At 43.6% G+C, this 21,548-nt stretch overlaps 1 protein-coding gene across 3 annotated transcripts in view; it reads left to right on the top strand.

Moving 5' to 3' along the window:
* The window catches only part of RBM20 (RNA binding motif protein 20), a 163,481-nt gene that overhangs the window by 51,917 nt on the left and 90,016 nt on the right, over positions 1-21,548 (top strand). The gene's annotated exons all lie outside the window — the stretch shown is intronic.

The following is a 21,548-nucleotide window of genomic DNA, read 5'->3' as shown; positions in this document are numbered from 1 at the left end:
GTGTGCCGGATCTGAGAGGGAGCTAGCACCTGGGGTGGGGGAGGAGGGTGCAGAGGGTTTGGGTTGTGACCTGGAACAGAGGTTTGGTGTGCAGGGCCTGGGAGGGGATGTGGGTGCAGGAGAGGATCTGGCCTGGGAGAGGGGCATAGAAGGGGGTACAGGGTCTGGAAGGGAGTTGGGGTGCAGAGCTGGAAGCAGACTGTGGCCAGGAGGTGTTTACGTGAGCCACTTCAGGACAGCCACACTCTCAGGCTGGCTTCCCTGCTGTCCAGGAGCTCCAGCCCACTGCCTGTTCCATGTGGCTCTCAGTACGGGGGGTGGAGGGGAAGGGAAGGGGGCTTTGTGTGCTGCCCCCCCACCCAGCAAAATCTCTCAGCTCCTATTGGCTGGAAACTGGCCAAGGGGACCTGAGAAATTGTGCTGCACTGAGCTCCCATTGGCTGACCTCCTGAGGTCTCTTCCAATCCTAATCTTCCATGGTCCATCTCAAAGGTTACAGAAAGGTTGCTGAGGAGCATCCCTCCCTCTGGCCATTACTCCACGCTGCTTATCCACACAGGCAGTAATGATACTACCAGGTAAGAGCAGATCAGCCCTCCCAGTAAAAAGAGTTGGGGATGCAGGTTGTCTTGTTGTCAGTCTTCCTGGTTGAGGAGAAGGGCCCAGGTACACACATGTATGTCCTTGAGATAAATGACTGGCGGCACAGGTGGTGTGAACAGGGGAGCTGACAGCCTTGCCAGAGACATGGCACAATGTGTGGGGAGGGTGGCTCTGAGCTCCTGGAAGGGGCGGTGCTTTAAGCAAAAGGGGCAGGACAATGACACACAACCCCCAGCCATCTGCACAGCCCAGAGTGTGCCAGGCAGTGCTCCAGTGGTGATTTAAAGGGCACAGGGCTCCAGGCCCTTTTGAATCACTAGGTCCCACTGTCAGCAGGCCTGGGTGTCAACAGGTGTGCTTCAACTTTCTCAACCATGGGAAAAGGACTGCTGGAAGAAGGGGAAAAACATCTTTGCTCACCAACTTATCAACTGATTGAGAAGAAGGCTTTAAACAAAAGGTCAAGTGTCAAAAGCCCACTGGTAGGGATAAGCCAAGGTGACCTTAACCAAGGGTCAAATGTTGCTGGGGACAAGAAAATGACAAAAGAGTCAGAGAAACAACCAGATGGGAAAACCAGCATGGGAATACCTCAGCTGTCACTACAGAAATGCGAGGCGTAAGGGGAATAAACAGCAGGAACTAGAAGTATTAGTGCATAAGCCGTGTTATGACTTGACTCGCACCACAGAGACTTGGTGGGACAAATAAATAGACCAGAAAACTTGGAGTAAGGGGTTGAGTTTGTTCAGAGGCCAGGCGGAGGAGGAAGGGAGAGAAAGGAAGTGGAGCTTCATTGTACGTCAAGGATGTGCACGTTTGATCTGAGGTCCCGAGAGAGATGAGAGGAAGGCCCGTGGAAAGTCCCCTCCCCTTCAACACCTTCTTACAGTGTCTTGATCAGAGTAATAACGTTGCACGCTACCTCATTCTCACATGACTCAAGCCCTCTGTCTTACATGTGTGGGGAACACTTGTGTGTCGGCGGCCATTTGGCTGTTCCATTTCCAACTGTTTTGGTCTGGTAGCACTTAAACTGCGGAAGTGGGAACACTGTAGCATCTTTAGCTGGATACAGAAATGAAATATTTTGCTCTCCCAGTGTATAGTGATAATCATGGAAAGCTTTAGGCCAACGTTAAAAAAAAGCCAACGGTTTGGTAGATGAAATTTGTTTTTCTGGCATCTGTGAAATGCATAAAATGACTTGTGAGGCTGACCAAATACTTGCCAGGTGGTAACTTAGTTAGGCCACTACTACAGATTGCCAGCTCAGATCAGGAGGAGCAGATGAGAAATTTCTTGAATGAATAACAGAAAGAAATACAGTGTCCAAAACTCAGGACTTCGTGGGGGATGGGAGACTTCATCCAGATATCCACTGGAAAAGTAATATTGTAAAACATATAGGTTACGTCTACACTTGCATTTCTCTTTCTAAAGAGGAAGGCAAATGAGAGATAGAAAATGCAAATGAGGTACTGATTTACATATCATGTTTTATTAGCATAATCTCTTTTGGGAAGACATTCTTTTGAAAGAAAAAAAGCGGTATAAATGGGGTTCTTTCAAAAATAAACCCCATCTTCGAAAGAACCCTGAAACAAAATAAGAAGAAGTGTTCTTTCAAAGGTGGGTTGCAAATGAAGCATGAGATATGTAAATCAGTACCTCATTTGCATTTTTGATTTCCCTCATTTGCATTCCTCATTCCAAAGAGGAATGCAAGTGTAGACGTAAGCCGTAATGTCCTATAAACTCTTGGAAGCAACTGGGGACAACTTTTTGTTTTAACAAACATTGCTGTATGGTTTTTCAGACACGGGTTTTTACTGCACTTTTGATAAAATGAAGCTTTGAAGTATATTTGCATAACGTGGTCATTTTGAAAGTTCTCAGAAACAGGTGAAAATGAAGATTCAGGTTCATCCCTTGTATACCTCTGTTCCCTTCAAAGTTGTTTGGGGTTTGGTTTTCTCCAAATTATCAACTAAGATGGAAATATTGCCCTAGCCTGATTTGACTGTATCCTTGTAAACACAAATTGTTTGGAGTTGTAGCCCTAACTATTATAATTTACTTACCTATTATTGCCTATTATCTAATCGTAATTGCCTATTAAATTACTTAATAGATGCAAACTGAAATAAGGACAAGCCCTTTAACTTTAAAGGAATGTCTTATATGCTTTTTTAAAATCTGATAAATAAATGAACTGGAAGTGAAATATGAGCAACAAAAAGACATCTGTGTACGGTATGAGACTTTTTGGTTACTTGGGGATAATTCTAACTTAAAATTTTTAAAATGCATTTTCTTACTTGTATTATTAGCAATATATTGTTAAAATTTACTGAAACTGACTTTACAAATCCAGTTAATATGTTCTGTTTCTTTACTTCTTACATCTCCATTACTAGAATAAGGAAAAAAAATAAAGTCAGCTTCCATTTTTGCCTGTAATCAGTTTTATTTTCAGATTCTGTGTGCTCTGGCAGTTAGGTTACAGTCATCATTGGAGAAGGTTTATATGTAGGAAAGCCTATTTTAGGTAAAAATTGTCACCATTTAAATAAAAAAAAAAGGAAACAATTTATCTTTGTCTCAGCTCTCAAGGATTGAGGCTGCTATTTGAGAAGTGCCTTGCACATTATGCATGTGAGGGTACTCCAGAAAGTAAAAAACAAAAACAAAAATAGGCATTGTTAAAAGTTGGTTTTTTTGGAAAAAAATGATAAATTTTGGGCCAAACTTCAGTTGGCAGCTTCCTTTTCTTAATTTTCAATTCAGTATTTTCATAGTGAAAAATAAGATTTTTCTATTTCTTATTTTAATAACTTTGAATCTATATTTCTGTCCTTTAAGAGAGGGAGAGTAGAGACAACCTGTAACTGAGTGGCAGAGGGGACCCCGATAGGTAAACTAGGCGGGCAGAAATGGTGGTGAGGAATGCTAATGTGTGGTATTTTGTTTATATTTAAAATTATGCAAATATTGCATTGTTTTTGTTTCTCTTAAGGTGAATTAAAATGTTTTAAGATTAGTGTTGACAATGAAATGTATTTCCTTTATATTTAACGTCCTTTTTATACTATAGACTCTTATGTGTGGCGTAAGACAACGAAAAAGGAGATAGGAACCAAGATATGTGAGAATATTTAATTATGGAATGCGACTGTTAAATTTCAGTGAGCTCATACAACTGTAAAATGTGATACTTTAAGTGGTTCACGTAATCCTTATTTGACATGTTTACATCCCAAGATTGAATTTCCTTTTGACTGCCTTGAAATAATTAGTATAACTCTTACCTGGAGTAACAAAATAATATGAATACTGAGCCTAATAATACTAATTAGCTTTTACAGCTGACACTTGCAGTGCTGTCCATTTTGCTTATCAGATCAAACTTTGATGACAGGAATCTTATTTATAATTGTAAAAAAAAAATGTCATGGGGAAGGGTGTTGCTTCTCTTCTTTGGACCCATAAAGATTTCATTTTTAAGGTGTAGCTGTAGCTCTGTTCCCTTATTGTTCAACAATCCCATTTTTTTTTTCACCTGGGCTACGTCTACACTAGCCAAAAACTTTGAAGTGGCCATGCAAATAGCCATTTTGAAGTTTACTAATGAAGCACTGAAATACATATGCAGTGCCTCATTAGAACGCGGGCAGCCGCGGCACTTTGAAATTGACGCTGCTCACCGCCGCATGGCTCGCCCAGATGGGGCTCCTTTTTAAAAGGACCCCAACTACTTCGAAATCCCTTTATTCCTATCTGCTCATAGAAATAAGGGGATTTTGAAGTTGCTGGGGTCCTTTCGAAGAGGAGCCCCGTCCGGACGAGCCGCACAGGGGCGAGCCGCGTCAATTTCGAAGTGCCGCAGCTGCCCGCATTCTAATGAGGTGCTGAAGATGTATTTCGGTGCTTCATTAGTAAACTTTGAAATGGCCATTTGCGTGGCCATTTTGAAGTTTTTGGCTAGTGTAGACACGGCCCTGGTGTAAAACATTTTCCCTATAAACTGCCTCTTTAAAAAAATTATATTCTGTTACATGTTCTTCAAAATAAACACTGGCTACCCTTCAGCCCAGAAATCTCCTTCTTCTCTAACCCTCCCTGGTGTCATTTCACACATATAACTCTCTTCCCCATAAAATTAGTTTAAAAGGCTTTTGCCTGGATGATGCTCAGAATTAACTTTGTTTTGGATCAATTCTTGTTTTATTCAGATTGCATCATAATCCCTTTTCTTAACTAGCATGTATTTAAAGAACCATTAAAACAAAATAACTGTAATTTTCAGCCTCCATTTGTAAAACATCTAAAACAGTGCAATAATTGGAACTCAGAGAGAAACAGAAATGGTAGGGAATTGGATTAATACACCACATGCGGTAAATAATTAAAAAATTGTGCCTGTGGATGGTATGATTTCTCCCCAACACACACACATAGGCTATGTCTACACTACAGAAATAACTTCAAAGTTGCTTACTTCGAAGTACAACTTCAAAGTGTAAGTAACTTTGAAGTAGAACATTTACCCACACCCTACTTTGAAGTTAAACTTTGAAGTAGGGGACTACTCCCTTTCTGGGAGTGGAGTAAGGACTTCGAAGTTGGACTCCCTGCTTCGAAGTTAACTTCAAAGTAAGGGAAAATGTGTGTAGACTTTCTACTAGCTACTTTGATGTAGTGCCTAACTTCAAAGTTAGTTCCTAATGTAGACGCACCCATAAAAGTGAAATAGTTGCTTGACTATGGCTGTCCAAAGACACATGCTGATCTTTCCATTGTGTCATAGACTTGTTGTGAGATCTATAGCAAGATATGTAATCCACTTGGCCACAGTTTCATCATCTATGAAAGGGAGCGGGTGCATGGGTATGACCCTGGGAACACTTAGGTGTCAGCGAGCAGTTGGCCCACCAAACTGTTACCCATATGAGCTCATTACTCCCCCAAACACTTGTAACATGTATCTACAAGGTGTCATGTAAGATATCATGTGCAAACTTGGTGAACCACTGGTCCCAACATCCACTGCGTGAGATATCTCCAGATTGTGTGCTCAGAGTTATAGTTTCCAGATGTGAGCTAGAAGAATGTTCTTAGAATGTGCTTGGGGAGGCAGGGAATAAACCCAGCCTGCCCTAGACCAGTGGTTTTCAACCAGCATGCTCCTGCAGCCAGAACTGTCCAAGTGTGCCGTGAAATCTCATCAAATTCCCCCCTGCCGTAGCCGTTTGCAGAGTCACCATGCTGAACCCACAGGACCCCGTTCGTGGCGGGAGGCAGCTGAAATGCTGCTTCCTGGCCTGAATGAGTTGGTGGGGACCTCACCCCAGCTCTTTGTTGTGGCAAGAGGGAGGGAGGGGGCCTGTTGGAGCTGGGAAGTGGTTTAAATGCTGCATCCTGGCTCCAACGGGCTGGCGGGGAGGGGAGCTGCTTTTCAGTGGTTACTCGTTTACTTGACATCCCGTCCATGGCAGTGAGCAGACTCTGAAAATCTGTCTGTGCTGGCTGGCTAAGGTGGTGTATTCTGTGGTCGTTTTAAAAGATTAATGCTTTTGATCCTTCTATGCACTACTGTGTTGGAAATATCTCGAGTAAGACTGTAACTGTAGTAAATGAAAATAAATGTGACATATGTGATGTTTCGATTCAGCTGAAAAAAGCGGGTGTGCCATGGAATTGTTTGGCTCTTTGAAGAGTGCTGTGTTACTGCAAAGGCTGGGAATCACTCCCCTACGCAGAGGACTGTGTAAATACACATTATCTGTGTGGCTGGCTTGTAACTGGCAGAGGACAGTAAAAGTACACTTATGTACACGGTAAACAGAACTACAAGAAGCAGCAGCATAGTGAGTACAAGGTGTGACAGATTGTGTACTCTAAGAATCCTTCCTGCCTTTTGAGGTGGACAATGGACTTAGGGTAATAGTCGGGTTGTCAGCTTCTTAATGGCACTAAGCTGCCTGGACCCACCCTTCTCCAAGGCTCCATCCCCACATTCAGTACCTGCTCCTTCCTGTTCAGTCTCAGTCTCCACCCAGCCTCACTCAGTTTCATGGGTGTGAGGCACTGGGTTGGGGTGTGGAGGATCTGGGCTCTGGGCTGAGGGTGTGGGCTCCAGGTGGGGGTGGAAATGAGGGGTTCAGCATGCAGGAAAGTACTCCAAGCTGGGGCACGAGGGGAGATGAGGGCCCTTGCCTATGGTGGGACCAGGGATGAGGGGCTTGGGGGAAAGGAGAGGGCTCTGGGCTGGGGCCAAGGGTCAGAGTGAAGGAGGAGGTGTGGGCTCTGGCGACGGGGTGGCAAAGGCGCAGCACACAGTGGGTTTCCACAGCGTTTTCAGTTATTTCATACTGTGAACTTAAGTGTGCTGGGCAGATATTAGAGAAGTCTGGGAAAGGATTTGGAAGGATTACGACCACAGTAATAAGAAAGGAGGATGACATATAGCAGTGCTGTGTACACTTTGGCTGTGAGATTCTAGTAAATATGAATACACAATTATGTATGTGGTGGCAAATTACTATTAGCTTATTGATAACATGCTTCAGTATCGGGCATCCCAACTTATTTGCATATTGAATGGAAATAGAATATATTACTGTCTCTCACGTGAATGAAATGGGATATTCCCTGTGTGCAGTTTAAAAGATCAGTATTATAATTTAAACCAAAGAAAGCACAGGTGCAGAGAACATAAATAAGATGGTGCATGCCTTGGTCATTCCATGTCATGAACTGGTTAACTGTACCACTTTCCAGCTTGTAACTGAATCTCTCCAAAGTGGGCTCATGTTCATGAGCAGCAGTGGGTGATATTTTGTGTGAGATTCTTTGATGAGTTTCACATATCATCCACCTGGCTGTCTGCACCAGAAGCCACCACCTCACTTCTGTGCCTGTCGAGAGCCATAGACTTTCTGACGACATGCTGACAGATGAGACCTGTTTACTTTAACCTGGACTCTTTTCTGTGCTGGATAAGATATTGTACTATGTAGGTTTTATAGCATACTCTTTCTGTCGTTAAATGGCCCTGCTGGTTTTAAACGAACGAAGAGGGTCCTGAGACAGTGGTTATGGAAACTTCTAGAGAAATGGCAGCTGATTGGAAGCCTCAGGTGCCTGCTTAACAGGAGAAAAAGCCTTTCACATTCAGGCCAGTGATCTAAGTTTAGGCAGTAGGGCATTTGTTTGGTGGTGTGTATAAAATGACTTGGTAGGTCTGACTTTTTGGTTCTTAGTACATAGATATCAGAGGGGTAGCAGTGTTAGTCTGTATCTGCAAAAACAAGGAGAAGTCCTGTGGCACCTTATAGACTAACAGATATTTTGTAACATAAGCTTTTGTGGGCAAAGACCCTTGTGTCAGATGGAAACATAGCATAGGTGTTTGTTACTGCCATACAGTTTGCTAATTACAATGTATCATCAGAAAGGGCTAAGGAGGAGCGGAGACCGAATTTGCTCTCAACTCAAGAATCAGTCCCTCAGACAAAAGGTGTGGACATTTAGAGGTGCTTTAACTGTTGCTGACTGTTCTGTGTAAGCTGCTTCTTAGTCTCCAGCGCTGTTGTGCGTCTCAGTAGGCTTAAGAGCTGTTGTGTTCTCCACCTTCCAGAACAGTCAGAATTTAGGCACATGTTTGAATGGACTTATGAAGAAATAAAATCGTTCAAGTTTTGTGAAAAATTAGCCTATCTCAGCCTAAGAAGTGCTCTTTGGAAAGCGACCAAAAGCACTGAAGACACATACAAAGAAAGGAAATCCAAAAGTAACCAATGCTTACTCCTGCACTTTACATCTTAGGTGCAGACTCAGACCTTAGTGTTTTAATAATGTAAGGCCCTTTGGTTGTGGTTTTTATTTTGTTGAATTATTCCCAGGAATTTACTAGTAATCATTACTACAACAATAAAAATAGCTGAAAATTGGTGGGAAAATATTAATGTTTCTGGGTAAATATCAATGTTTGTTTTGGTGGATGGAAGAATGGGGGGACAATATTCAAAAGATCGATGCTTTGATGAGTGGAATTCACTGTGGTTTGCTGCAGAAATAAAACAGAACTCAAAACACAATGCTACACCTCTGAGTTTCAGAAAACAATATAGCTTGACGTCTCAAATAAAAATTTACATGCAGACTTACAACTATTAGCCAATTACTATAAAAATAATAAATAAATAAATAAGTTTCATGTAATAATTGGGGCAGACTCAACTTCATCCTTTTTGCTCCTGTTTTTTTAAAACTTTTGACTACTTCATTGTGTTCTGACGTGTTCTGATAGAGATTTTTGTTTTCTTCCCATTTTAGTGTGTCTCAACTTTAAATCCTTATCTGCTAACAGCTAGAAACATGTCCGTGGTAGGTGTCAGATTGATCAGTGTGTTCAGATGCACATGCACTACAGAGCTTGCATTCATGCCTTTTTATTTATTGTGTCTTCTGCACTAATACAGGTTGAACCTCTCTAGTCCAGCACCCTCGGGACTTGAGTGGTGCCGAATGGGAGAAGTTTCTGGACCACAGGAGGTCAATATTGTCTAGCAGCATTACCAACACTTTCACTACTTACTGGTCTCTCAGAAGATATTTAGGGGTAAATTACAGCTAAATAACAGCACAGAACCCTGAGAGCCAGGACTGGTGGCTGTAAACAAACTTTATGGGACCACGGGAAACTTGGCCACAGCCATGGTAAATGGATATTTGGCTAACTAAAGTCACGACAAACTACCGATGTTTCTGGATGAGAGAGTGCTGGACTAGAGAGGTTCAACCTGTACATAGACTAATAGTTTATCATAATACATCTATCACATGAAGTGTATTGTATTTTCCTAATAAAACAAGTAATTTTTTATACTTGATTCAAAAGAGAGATGAAAATCAGGGGATAAAACACTTTTATTGTAAAACAAGATTTTTTAAGTAAAAATCTGTTTACACTGAAAGTGAAGGGGCTTATCTGTATGTGATATGACAGATGGGATTAATGTCCAGACTGTCTAAACAGCTGGCTTGTCTTCCGTGTACAAGCAGGTAGTTCTAACAAGTGGGGTCATAAGTTCAGGGACTTTAAATCTGAATGCTTTTTGAATGTGTGTACAATATACCAATCACATGTAATATTAGAAGACTGGGCTGAGCATGCAGTGACACTCATTAGCATTCAGACTAGGTGAATGACATCAACCCATGAATCAGGATGGAGTATTTTACACTCCCTGAATGGAGTGTAAAATACTAAAACAAAAAAGCACACTATCAACTGCAACCCCTAAGAGGTTGATCTGAAGAATTGGGTCTGTCCCACGAAAGCTCATCACCTAATAAATTATTTTGTTAGTCTTTAAAGTGCTAGTGGGCTGCTTTTTTTGTTTTGATATTGTATCAAAGTTTACTTTGGTTTTGCTTTTGTGTTGGGTTTCCATTGTGAAAGCTTTCTGGAGACCAGTAAACATATACACAAAAGGGGAGAAATCCTATTCTGCTGAAGGCGATGAAAGTTTTGCCATTTCCTTCAGCAAGTTTAACGGTTCAAAATCCTTGCTAAAGAAAAGTACTAAAATGTCCAAGGTAGGCTTGTCATCGCAACAAAAGAACTGAAGCCACAAGAGACCAGACTTGTTTGGTTTTGAGGTGGTTTTTCCCCACAGGAGAATCAATATCTGAATCGCTGTTCTTTCAGAAATAAGGTTTTTATTTTGCACTTCTGGGGCTTGTCTGCACTCAGTGGATGGTTGATGGTGATGTGGTTGATCTTCTGGAGCTTGATTTAGCGCGTCTGGTAGGGATGCGCTAAATCATATGTTCAGGGTGTGCCCCGTAACCATGGCACGCCTCGCAGTCACGAGGAGTAAAGGAAGTTGATGGAAAATTTTCTTGTAGCATAAAATTGTAGCCATGCTACTGTGATTCTTAATGAAAATATTTATTTTATAGGATCTACTTAGACCTCTGGAGCACCCCAAAAGCAACCATCACATAGGACAGCGGTTCTCACACTTTTTCTTTCTAAGGCCTTCCCCCAACCTGCTATAAAAACTTAGCTGTTGAAGAGCTGTTTTTCTGCATATAAAAGCCAAGGTCTGGGTTAGAGGGTAGCAAGAAAGGCAGTTGCTAAGGACCTAATGCCACAGAAGGCTCTGCAAAGTTATGACTATGTCTACACTGGGCAAAAGTAAGTCAACCGCAGATATGTAACTCTAGCTATGTCAGCTGCATCTCTAAAACCAAAGTATCTGCACTCGGCTAACTTGGGAAGATCAACAGAAGACTTTCTCCCATTGACCTCCCTTACCCCTCACATCTCGCAAGGAGTGCAGGGGTTGACTGCAACCCCTGAGAGGTTGATTTTGTGCATCCATACTAAACATGCGAAATCAAACCCTGGGTCGATCTTCTGGGGTAGTGTAATGTAGCCTAAGTTGCTCAGGCTTTGCCTTCAGCCCTGGGTGGAGTTCTCAAGGCCCCAGGCTGTAGTCCCATGCAATGGGGTCTCAGCCTTGTGCCCTAGGCTCTAGGGAGTCTAATGCCAGCCATGGTTGGTGGACCCCTGAAACCTCCAGGGACCTCTAGGCTGAGAATGATTGCTCTAGAAAAAGAGCACTGTCAAAAGGACAGGGACTAAATTTAAAATGACCTTACTAAGGTTATGATGTGTCAAGTTATTTCCCCTGGTCCTGAGCACTATTTGCTCTGCATTCAAGGAGTTTAATACCAAGTCAGGACAGAGGCTGATGTGGAATATGTGTTACACAGCCAAGTCACACACAGTGAAATCAATAGACCATCGTACACATTTGTTCTACATGAGCCTGGTCCCTGAGCTACATTGATAGAATGTTATTTTTGTCCAACTAATGGTGTTAGCTCATATTTAAATATAAATAGTTAGTTTTATTCATATTCTAGTGGTTCGCCTAATTTATTAAACATGTTGAAAAGCACAGCTGAGGCGATAATAAATTAAACTCCCGGTTAGCACTGTAGAAGCGCCGGCAGTATTTATATCACTATTGTGCCCTAGCAGCAGAAGAACTTGGAGTCCTGTTCCTGCTGACAGTTCTTGCTCACAGGAGCTGACGTCCTAGAGCTGAACCTCACTGCAGTGCTGTGGGCAGTGTTCCCTCTAATTTTTTCCATCCGTAGGCAGAATAAAGTTTGTTGTGTGCCCCAAGGTGTGTGTGGCTGTGTACCACCTATGGAAACACAGATTTCTAGCTATGGGTGGTGGTGGGCACTCTGCAAATCAGCTGGCAGCACCTGAATCTCTTGGGGGTGGCCGCTCAAGTGCGCAGCTTAGAGGGAACACTGTTTTCTCATGTTAAAAAGAGAAGTTCCATAAGGCATCATCATTGAAAGTGCAAGAGGCACTGAAGGGAGTGAAGGGTCAAGTGGGGAGAAAAACGAGATTTCCTTGCTGAAGTTACCTCCTGAGATAAGCCATTGTTGGAAGTTCACTGTCCCAGCTGGGGCTGGAACGTGCTAAAAGGGGCTCAACAGGGATTTAATACTTCAAAACACTTGTTGCAGGATTCCAAAAATGCATCTGCGCAAGAAATCTACCAGACACCTTCTTTCTTCAGTGTCCTTTTTGGTGCATGGCCCAGAGCACCCATGAGTAATCACATCTCTGAGTATTTTAACTGTTTAAATGCTAGTTTCTCTTGCATTGTGTTTGCTGCTCCCTATTGCTAATAGCGTGTCATTTCTTTGCAAGATTTGAAATAGATGGCCCTTCACAGAGGGCTGCAGTCTGAAATTTGTGAGTCCTCTGGAGGTTACGAGAGTTTGGACTCCCAGCCTGAGCCCAACTGTCTGCGCTTCAGTTAAATAGCTTCTTAGCCTGAGTCCTGTGAGTCCGAGTCAGCTGACATTCGCCAGCTGCAGGTGTTTAATTGGAGGGTAGGCATATCCTTCCAGACACCCTGCTTCAACTGCTGCTGGCCTCAATCTCTCATCTGGGAAAGCATTCAGGAGGGTGTCTCCTCACTGGGTTACTGACTTCTCCAGACATGGGCTCAGGTGCCTCTTCCAGGAGAAAATGTGGAGATCCTGGGCTCCACATCTATTTCATAGAATTGAGAGCAAAGGTGAAGGTGAAAGGGTGCACCCTGGGGCAGTGCCCAAGTAAGAAGCTGGCAGGCTGAGGGCAGGGCTCTGCCAATCCTGGTGTGTGGGCGGCCAGCAGGCATGGTGGCCACACTCTGAGCGCCCCACATCCCCTGCCCTGACTACTGAACCCTCCATACTCCTGCCCTGAGCCCCCCATACCCCAGCCCTGCCTTTACTCCTGCACCCCACACCCTGAGCCTTCCCACCCCTCCCACGCTCTTCCCCGATTTTTCCAACCCCACACCTCTCCAGCCTTCTGCCCTGATAGCTGCACCTGCCCCCCTGACACTCCTCACCCCCTGCCCTGACTCCTGGAACCCTGACACATCCCAACCCCTGCCTGAGCCTCTCTCAACCCCACACCCTGACTCCTGCACCCCCACACCCTCACTACTGCAGCCCCACCTCATCAGTGCCTTGCCCTGTCTCCCCCTGCTTCCCAACCCTCTGCCCTGAGCCCCCCAGACTCCACCCCACACTTACATTTCATACAGGTCCTGTCCTGTAGCAACCCCCTCACTCCTACCCTGAGCTGCCCCCGAGGGGGCAGGGCGGGTTGTGGTCGGACAGTACCTGTAAGAAACACAAGTTGTTTTTCACCCTGATTGAGACCAATCAAATTGATTGCTTTCCTGGTTGTCAAGATCAGGTGCTCCAGATTTTAAACTCAGCAGAGTCCCTGCTCCTCAAGGAGGAGCTCATTCCAATGTGGGGGTTTAAAAGGGCACAGCACTGAACCTGGACCATTGGTCAAAATATTTTGTGAGCTGTTTCCCTGCTGGAGTGTCTGTCTGTTGGACTCAGTGGCCAAGTGAAAAGGTGGTAACCTCATATTCCAAAGACATGGTTCAACCGGTTGAGCAGAGAATCAATTTTCTGGTCAGGAGCGGGAGCTGGGGGTTCGTCAGTATTGAATCTTAGAAAAGAAACTTAAAAGTATGTTAAAGTAAATTAAACAAATCCCTGTGTTGCTCCTGGAGGAAAAGGAGATGGCGGATTCACCACAGCTGTCTTTTTTTGATAAATGACCCTATGTTGAGTAATGGAGGCTCTGACATTCCTGTTATCCCTTCCTGATAATCTGAAAATCTTCTGCGCTGGATTGTCGTGCTCTGGGCTTGCAACGCGGGCACGACAAATAATTTCTGGGCTTCATTCCCTGGTGGATACGTTAGCCAATAAGTTTATACAAGGAACCTCTGTGGCTTGAAAACAATAAGTCAAAAATCTAATGGGTGGCTGTCCCAAGAGCACAGCAAATTATGGATTTGCTGATTGCATTGCAAAAGGATACAGGGGGCTAGGGTAGGTGGAGCTGAACCAGTTGTCACCTGATTAAATTAGAGTAAGATTTCCTTTTACAGCCAATCTTACATGGCATTTCTTTTATTAGAAAGAGTATCAAAAAGTCCACTGCCTACCGGTGTTTCCTGTAAGTTGTCCACCTGGGCAGCCACTCAGGAGAGATTCAGGGTGCCAGCCACCTGATTAGAAGAGCCCCCACAGCATGTGTTTTTTTGGTGGTGCACATCTGCACATATCTTGGTGAACATGACAAAATTGATTCTGCACTTGGCTGGAAAAAATTAGAGGGAATGTTGCTGCCTCCCCTATCTCTATCAATACATGTTATTTTGCCTACAGCAAAAGTTAGTGGAAAATCAAAAGAAAAGTGGTGTTTGGTTTCTGGAAGCTCTCTGTTCTGTGTCATTATTATTAATACTAAATACTCCATGATGCAGAGACTCCATGATGCAGAGAGATCTTCACTCGAAGATTTTGAGTTTGGAGCTGAGCTCATGTGTTTTGTACCATTTTTCACAGAGGCTGCTCTGTTTTGGCAGTACTGGAACGGAATGTGGTGAGCATGCAGACCAATGCCCTTACATCTGTTTCTTCCGGGGACTGGTTGTACTGCCATCCAGTGGTACAACATGTCAGTGCTTTTGGGCAGATTTTAAGCTTTTAAATTCAAAAACCCCACAATTCGACATATTAACACGTGGTTTGAACCGGGACGCCAATTACCTGAGTCATTATATGGACTCTTTTACATACTTTGTTTTAGCTGATTCTTGACATACCCCCCACTCCTACTGCCCCTCTGCTCTTCTGATTTGCCCACCTTGATTATAGTTTTTCTGATTTGTCAACCTTGATAACTATTTTTGGTTCTCTGTGCCTTAAATATTGAGTCTGTTCTGGCATGGTGACGATCTGAAGAAGTGGGTCTGTCCCACGAAAGCTCACCACCTAATAAATGATTTTGTTAGTCTTTAAAGTGCTAGTGGGCTGCTTTTTTTGTTTTGATAGTATATAGACTACCATGGCTATCTCTCTGTTACTACACAAAAGCCAGTGATCGTAGAGCAAAAGACCTTTCTGGATGCAAGCAAATGATGTCCAGTTATTTGTAAAGTAAACCCTCAAGATACATGCAACCAAGTTGTGTGTGTCTTGGGTTAACATGACTGCCATCCCTGACAGGAGTGGTTTCTTGGTCCCTGAAGTGGTGGGGAGCTAGGAACAAGGCAACAGCCTGGCTCATGGCTCCCCTCCACTTGCAGAGCAGGGCAGCAACCCTGGTTAGTTTCATGGCTTCAAGGAGTGGAGTGGAGCTGGGAGCCAGGCTGCCACTGGTTCCCAGCTCCCCTCCACTGGCTGTAGCCAGGAAACTGACCAAGTCTGCTGCTGTCCTTAGTTTCCCCTCTTTGCAAGCAGAGAGGAGTTGGGAGCCAGTTGGTCAGTTTCCTGGCTCCTGGTTCCTGGCTCCCCTCCACTCCTTGGTCAGCTGGTCAGTTTCCTGGCTCCTGCAGGTGGCAGAGAAACTGGAAGCGGGGGGACAGCCTGGTTCCCGTCTCCTTTCAAATTTCACGAAAATTAGAATTACAATGAGGGGAGAGGGTTGCAGAAACGCCACCCCTGCGTAACTCAAGAGTTTACTGTATTCTGCAGAGAGGCAGTAACTAGTAAGAGTGCTGTATATTTTGACTCTGAAGGTTAATGATGGCAACTTGTATTTTTAAATCACTAATAGCCCCTCACTACCCTGAGATGGGTGAGGAGAGAGATCCATGTAGCCATGAACCACCTCTTTATTTTCTTGGACGGGCTGAGGTGACCAGTACAAATATCTAGGTAGATGAATAAATTAATATCAGCATTGCTGACTGTTTCATCTCTGATTATTTTAGCAGAGTTAGACATAGCTGAGTTGTTGTGAAGTGAATAAGTGCTCTGCCTTCTCTCGTGACAAACCCGATTCCTGAATCTTTATTAATGCTAAACTCCTCTTCCCCAAGGCCAGATCCCTGTCTTCTTTCAAGAGCAGGAACTCTGGAGAAACTAGTTCAGAGCAGTGGAGTTCTGTATTTGGGCCATCACAGGCCTCTGCATTCTGGGAGCACTCTTAATGTCTAAAGAGACTGTGCTATTGTTTTGTGCCACTCGTTGGATCATGTTATAGAGTTAAATTACCTTAAATTTTAATTCAGCGAGGGGCAGCTTAGGCTAGTGAGCGGAACGCATGAGTGCTCTGTGTACATTTTCCAGACAACTTGGAGAGCTGTTGCAGTTGTGAATATTGCCTGAGGAGGGCTGCGTAGGGAGGCAGAATTTGATTTGTGCTCTTCGGCTGTTCCGTTGGGCTTTGTGTGGGCATTGTTTGCTTTCTTTTAATACAGTTTAGTGATTTGTTATGTTTTTACCTCAGGTGGAAGATAGGTGCCTTTTGTCCTTTTAGAAATGCAAATAAATCCATTGATATGTGCAAATCAGTTTTTAAAGATTCAAGGACTCAGAGTTGTCTGACACTTTTTAAAGTTGTGGTGTGCCACACCCCTTAGCAACATGATGAGAATATAATAATGCATCTGGTACATAATAGGTCGTGTGAGGTGTCAATGGAAAAAAAAGTTATGGTTTGCTGAATTTGATGACTGTTTGCATGCATATACCATTTTTGTATCTGGAGTTATGAATATTGACTCTGTATTTCAAAGGTGTTTGCTCCTGGGTAATGCCTAGAAAGTAGTCTGCATCCAGTCTAGTTAATGTGTTATAACTAATGGCTCAATTAGATGGGTCACGGGAAAAGTTTAGCCCCCCGTTAAGCTTTCCAGCTAGTGTAGTCATGGCTGCCATGACTCATCGAACATGCAATGGCATGTGACTAGCTTGCATTCTTAAACATCTCTAAAAACTGTGCTGGGGCTTTTTTGGGCGGCAACAAAGTTCCCTCCACATGGGAGAAGCTATAAAAGGAGGAAGGGATATCATCACAGGGCCTCACTCCCCCACAAGACAACACCTAAGAAACAAAGACGGAGTGAGGAAAGTAGAGGGGATCCCAAATGGGACAGAAGAATTCTGGCCCATGTTTGCAAAAGCTGTAACTTGCATGTGCTAGGTGACATTTATCTGACTAACATATGATAATGTAGATCATGGCTGCTATTATTATATAGTCACAGCAAATCTTACGCAAAGCCTGTGTCTGCACTACCTCCCTACTTCAAAGGGAGGATGGTAATTAGGGTGTTGGAAGATTATTAATGAAGTGCTGCGCTGCATACGGAGCACTTCATCAAGCTAATTCTCCCCCATGGCAACTTCGAAGTGTTAAACTTTGAAGTGCTGGCTCACGTGTTCACGCAGCTAACCCACAGGTCCTTCAAAGTGCCTGGGCAACAAAATTTTGAGGAGTAAAGGAACTTTGAAGTTGCCCAGGCACTTTGAAGGACCAGCGGGTTAGCTGCGGTGACACACGAGCCGGCACTTTGAAGTTTAACACTTCGAAGTTGCCGTGGGGGAGAATTAGCTTGATGAAGTGCTCCGTATGCAGCGCAGCACTTCATTAATAATCTCCAGATACCCCACTTACCATCCTCCCTTTGAACTAGGGAGGTAGTGTAGAGAAGCCCAAAGTGTGTCCAGTAAAGTGTCAATAGAAAATTTATGATTTGCTGAATATGATTATTTGTATGTATGTATCGTTTTTGTATTTGAAGTTGGGAAAATTGGTGCTGTAGCTGGGTTTCAAATGTTTGCTCCTGTGTTAACACCCACAAGGTATTTAGTCTGCACATCTTGAAGGGATTAGTCAAGTTAAATGACTTATTGAGGAATGCACAACACACAATGGACCATGGGATACAGCCTGTTTACACTTCATAGATTTTCATGTGAACAGCTAGAGTAGGGAGGACGTCCTCTACCATGGTATCACTAGCCTCTGTTTGCCAAAACTGAGAATGAGTGATGGGGAATGCATCACTTGGTAATTACCTGTTCTATTCATTCCCTCTTTTGCATGTGGCATTAGCCACTGCTGGAAGACAGGTTACTGGGCTAGCTGGACCTTTGATCTGACCAAGTATGGCTGTTCTTATGATTAAGCAAAAACATGCGTGGACATGTGACTTGCCCATATGACTCCAAACATGAGAATTTAAGTATTACAGGTTATGTGATTTAAATACTATTTTGTTACCTGTAATTTTCCACAGTGAGAACCGTGGGCTCCCCTTTACTTGAGAGAAGCTATAAAAGGCTGTGGAAACATCTCCATTTTACTTCTTTTCTGCTCAAAACTGTGAACTTATAATGGAAAAATGGTCCCGTCTGGTGATTTGGAAGCAGCCAAAGACGTAACAAGCCACCTGTTTGTTCCATCACTGCTAAAAGCCCGAACCAACAACTTAGCAATTACTGTATGTTTAAATCTTTTAACCAATTTTAACTCTCACCTTTTTCTTCTTTATAAATAAAATTTTAGATATTAGCTACTAAAGTATTGGCAATAGTTTGACTTTGGGATGTTGACCTGCGTGTGTTGCAGGCCCTTTGGGATCAGAACAGCCATTTTGTTTGATAAAATTCATTTCAAATAACCCACTCATCATTAAATGTGTTGTCTGAGTGTTGAATCCAGGACTGGAATACCCAAGGTGGTTTTTTCTCTGATTTATTGTTAGCCAGTGTGGTGAGATAGAAGTTTGCTTTTGTTGCTGGATTGGTATACTTTTATGTGAGAATAGCCACCAGCTTTGGGCGATGCCTGCCCTTCTTAGCAGTTTGTCCTGAATTTGGTATTCTCAGTTTTAACACACTGAGGCACACTAATAGGGTGAGGCATTGCTTGGTTCAAATCCCATCTAGTTTATAAAGCTTAGATTACATATTGGTTTATTTCTTAGGTAGTCAGCTTTAATCAGTAGGGTAATCCCTCAAAATGTGCAATTTCGTGTTGCGCTTAACTCACATTATCTCAAAATCCCACTCCCCGTGGTCCAGCTTCTAATCCCCCACAGCCCGGCTCACCACTCCTGCACGGCTCTGGCTCTATCCCCCCCATGCGGATCCAGCTCAACCCTCCCACCCTGGTTCAAACCCCACCCCTACCCTGGCTCACCACCAGACCACGGCTCTGGCTCATCACCCCCGCGTGTGGCTCTGGCTCAACCCCCCTCCCTGTTCAAACCCCCCAAGCGCGGATCCAGCTCAACTCCATCCCCCTGCCAAAGCCTTAACCCACCCCAGACTTAACCCCCCCCATGGCTCCAACCCACCACCAGGCTTAACCCTCCCCACCTGCCTTCCACAACCCCAGGGCTTACCTTTCAAAAGGAGCTTCAGGGGCTCCTGCTGTTTGCCCAGCTGCAGAATGTATGTTCCACCGGGGAAGAAAAGCTGCCCCTGACTTACGTGAAATTCCAGTTACGTGAGGGTGCATGGGAACAGAACCCTCGCGGACATCGAGGGTCTACTGTACGTTATTACTTATAATCACTTCTGCAGTTAATACATTTGCTTTATATTTTTTATGTAAAATAGCGTGTTTGTTTTCTAGAAGTGCCTGGGGAATCGCTCAGGAGCAAAAACTGGTGCTGACCACATTGAGGAAGGAGTTGCCTAGAAGATAGACTTTTTGGTCAGGCTTTTGAGCCGAGCAAGATGTTGTAGCTCTGGGGTCCTAAGCTGTGGAGTTAGGGGAGAAGCCTTCATGTAACTGTAGCTGGGTATGTCCATGGCTGCATAAAGGTTTGTGGGGATGCAAGACTGCAAATGGTCTGCAGCTTGTCACAGCATCACAGTGAGTAAGGTAGTCCAGGGTGGTATGCTGGAGGTTTCAGTGGTACCCCAGTCCCAGATTGCACCTGACAGAAACCTGTCACAAATATAGTTATCTAAGATCAAAGGGTCTGACTCAAACTCCATTGCATATTTCTCTATTGACTTCAACTGGCTTAGAATAAGGCCCGAAGTAGCTGGTTTTTAATTGCCACAGGTGCACCATAAGAAATGGATGACTATGGTAGATATTTAGAAACTAGTTATCATTTAAACATAACAAATCATACCTACTAAACTTGAGAACTCTGCACATTGATTACTGCCAAAGAATTACATCTACGCATTCATTATGTTGTTGTCCTTTGAGAGACACCTATTACAGGGAACCAAGAATTCATATTGCTTGTGCAAGCACCATTTTATTCTTGTGTGTTACTCAGCTCACGCTAAACAGAGAAATTTGCTTGAAACAATAAAGTTTGCAAGCTGCACCTTTGTGACCATCAGATTTTTGTAATAATATTGATTGATGAAACAAAGTTTTATCCTTTTCGACCAAATCCAACAGTTTTCATTCCATGGTGTTCACCTACTGATAGAAGCATTTAAATGCAAACTGAAAAATTTAACACAATGTATTTGCTATGTTCAGGCATCTTTGCCACCCGGGTAGTCACCGTGTCTTTATAATACGTATGTTTATCATTGATCAAACTGTGTGATCTGCTTTTCTTTTGTTTGCTAGATGTTGAGAATTAATACAGTATCAGCTTTATTATCCAGCATTCTTGGAGGACCAGGATGCAGGATAATAAAATGTGCCAGTTATTTGGGCTGGGGACAATGGCCAGCCCCACTCTGCACCCTCAGCCGAGCAAGCAGAAAGCTGGCCCTGCTCTCCCGCCTCTCCCCAGCTGGGCACCGTGCGGCCAGCCTGCTCCACCGGCCCCAGCTGGGTAACTAGTCTGCTCTGTTGGCCCTGGCTGAATAGCCAGCCCCACAGCAGCCGTGGCAGCCAGCCTTGTGGCAGCTGCAGCTGCCGGACAGCAACCAGCCTTTTGAATGTGCCAGTTGTCCAGGTACTGGATAACCAGGCTTTTACTGTTTGTGTTTTAAAAACACTTGTGTATTAGAAATCAGAACATGTAAACTATAAATATTCACTGTATGTGAGTTTCTGCATGTTCCAAGTGGGTCTCCAGTCTTTATTTTTTCTTAAGTTGTTTTCATTCTATATTAAATACGTATCTACAGGTTGCTTGATAAATTTGTATTAGAGGATTGTTGACATGAGTATTACAAGACATCTACAGAACTCCAATTTTTTCTTCTTGCTCTAATTATGTTAATAAAATGGTCCATTGTATTTAAAGAAAAGCCACTTTTTACAGCAGATCTGAGTTTTAAGGATGTAAATTCGTAGAGTGTCCAGGTTTGGAATGCCTGTGAGTATCTTCCGTGATTAAGTGTGACTAGAGCACCTGACACTGGTACATGCTGAGGAACTGTCATCACCCTTGAATCCCACATGCCTGCAGGATTAGATGATGAAGAGGAGAATGTTGTTCTGATATTGGCAAGAATATGGTTCTTATATCTGAAAATACAGGATGGAAAAGAGTTGCGGGGGGGTTGAGCCCCTTAAGTGCAATAAGTGCTGCCGGGGATTTGTGACATGACTTTAAAAATTTTAAATCTGCATCAAGATAGAGTTTTAAGTTCAT

This window comes from Carettochelys insculpta, chromosome 7 (genome assembly GCF_033958435.1).
Source record: "Carettochelys insculpta isolate YL-2023 chromosome 7, ASM3395843v1, whole genome shotgun sequence".
In the NCBI taxonomy this organism is placed as follows: Eukaryota; Metazoa; Chordata; order Testudines; family Carettochelyidae; genus Carettochelys; species Carettochelys insculpta.
Note: the sequence above shows the minus strand (reverse complement) of the source record. Positions and strands in the feature narration are given on the sequence as shown.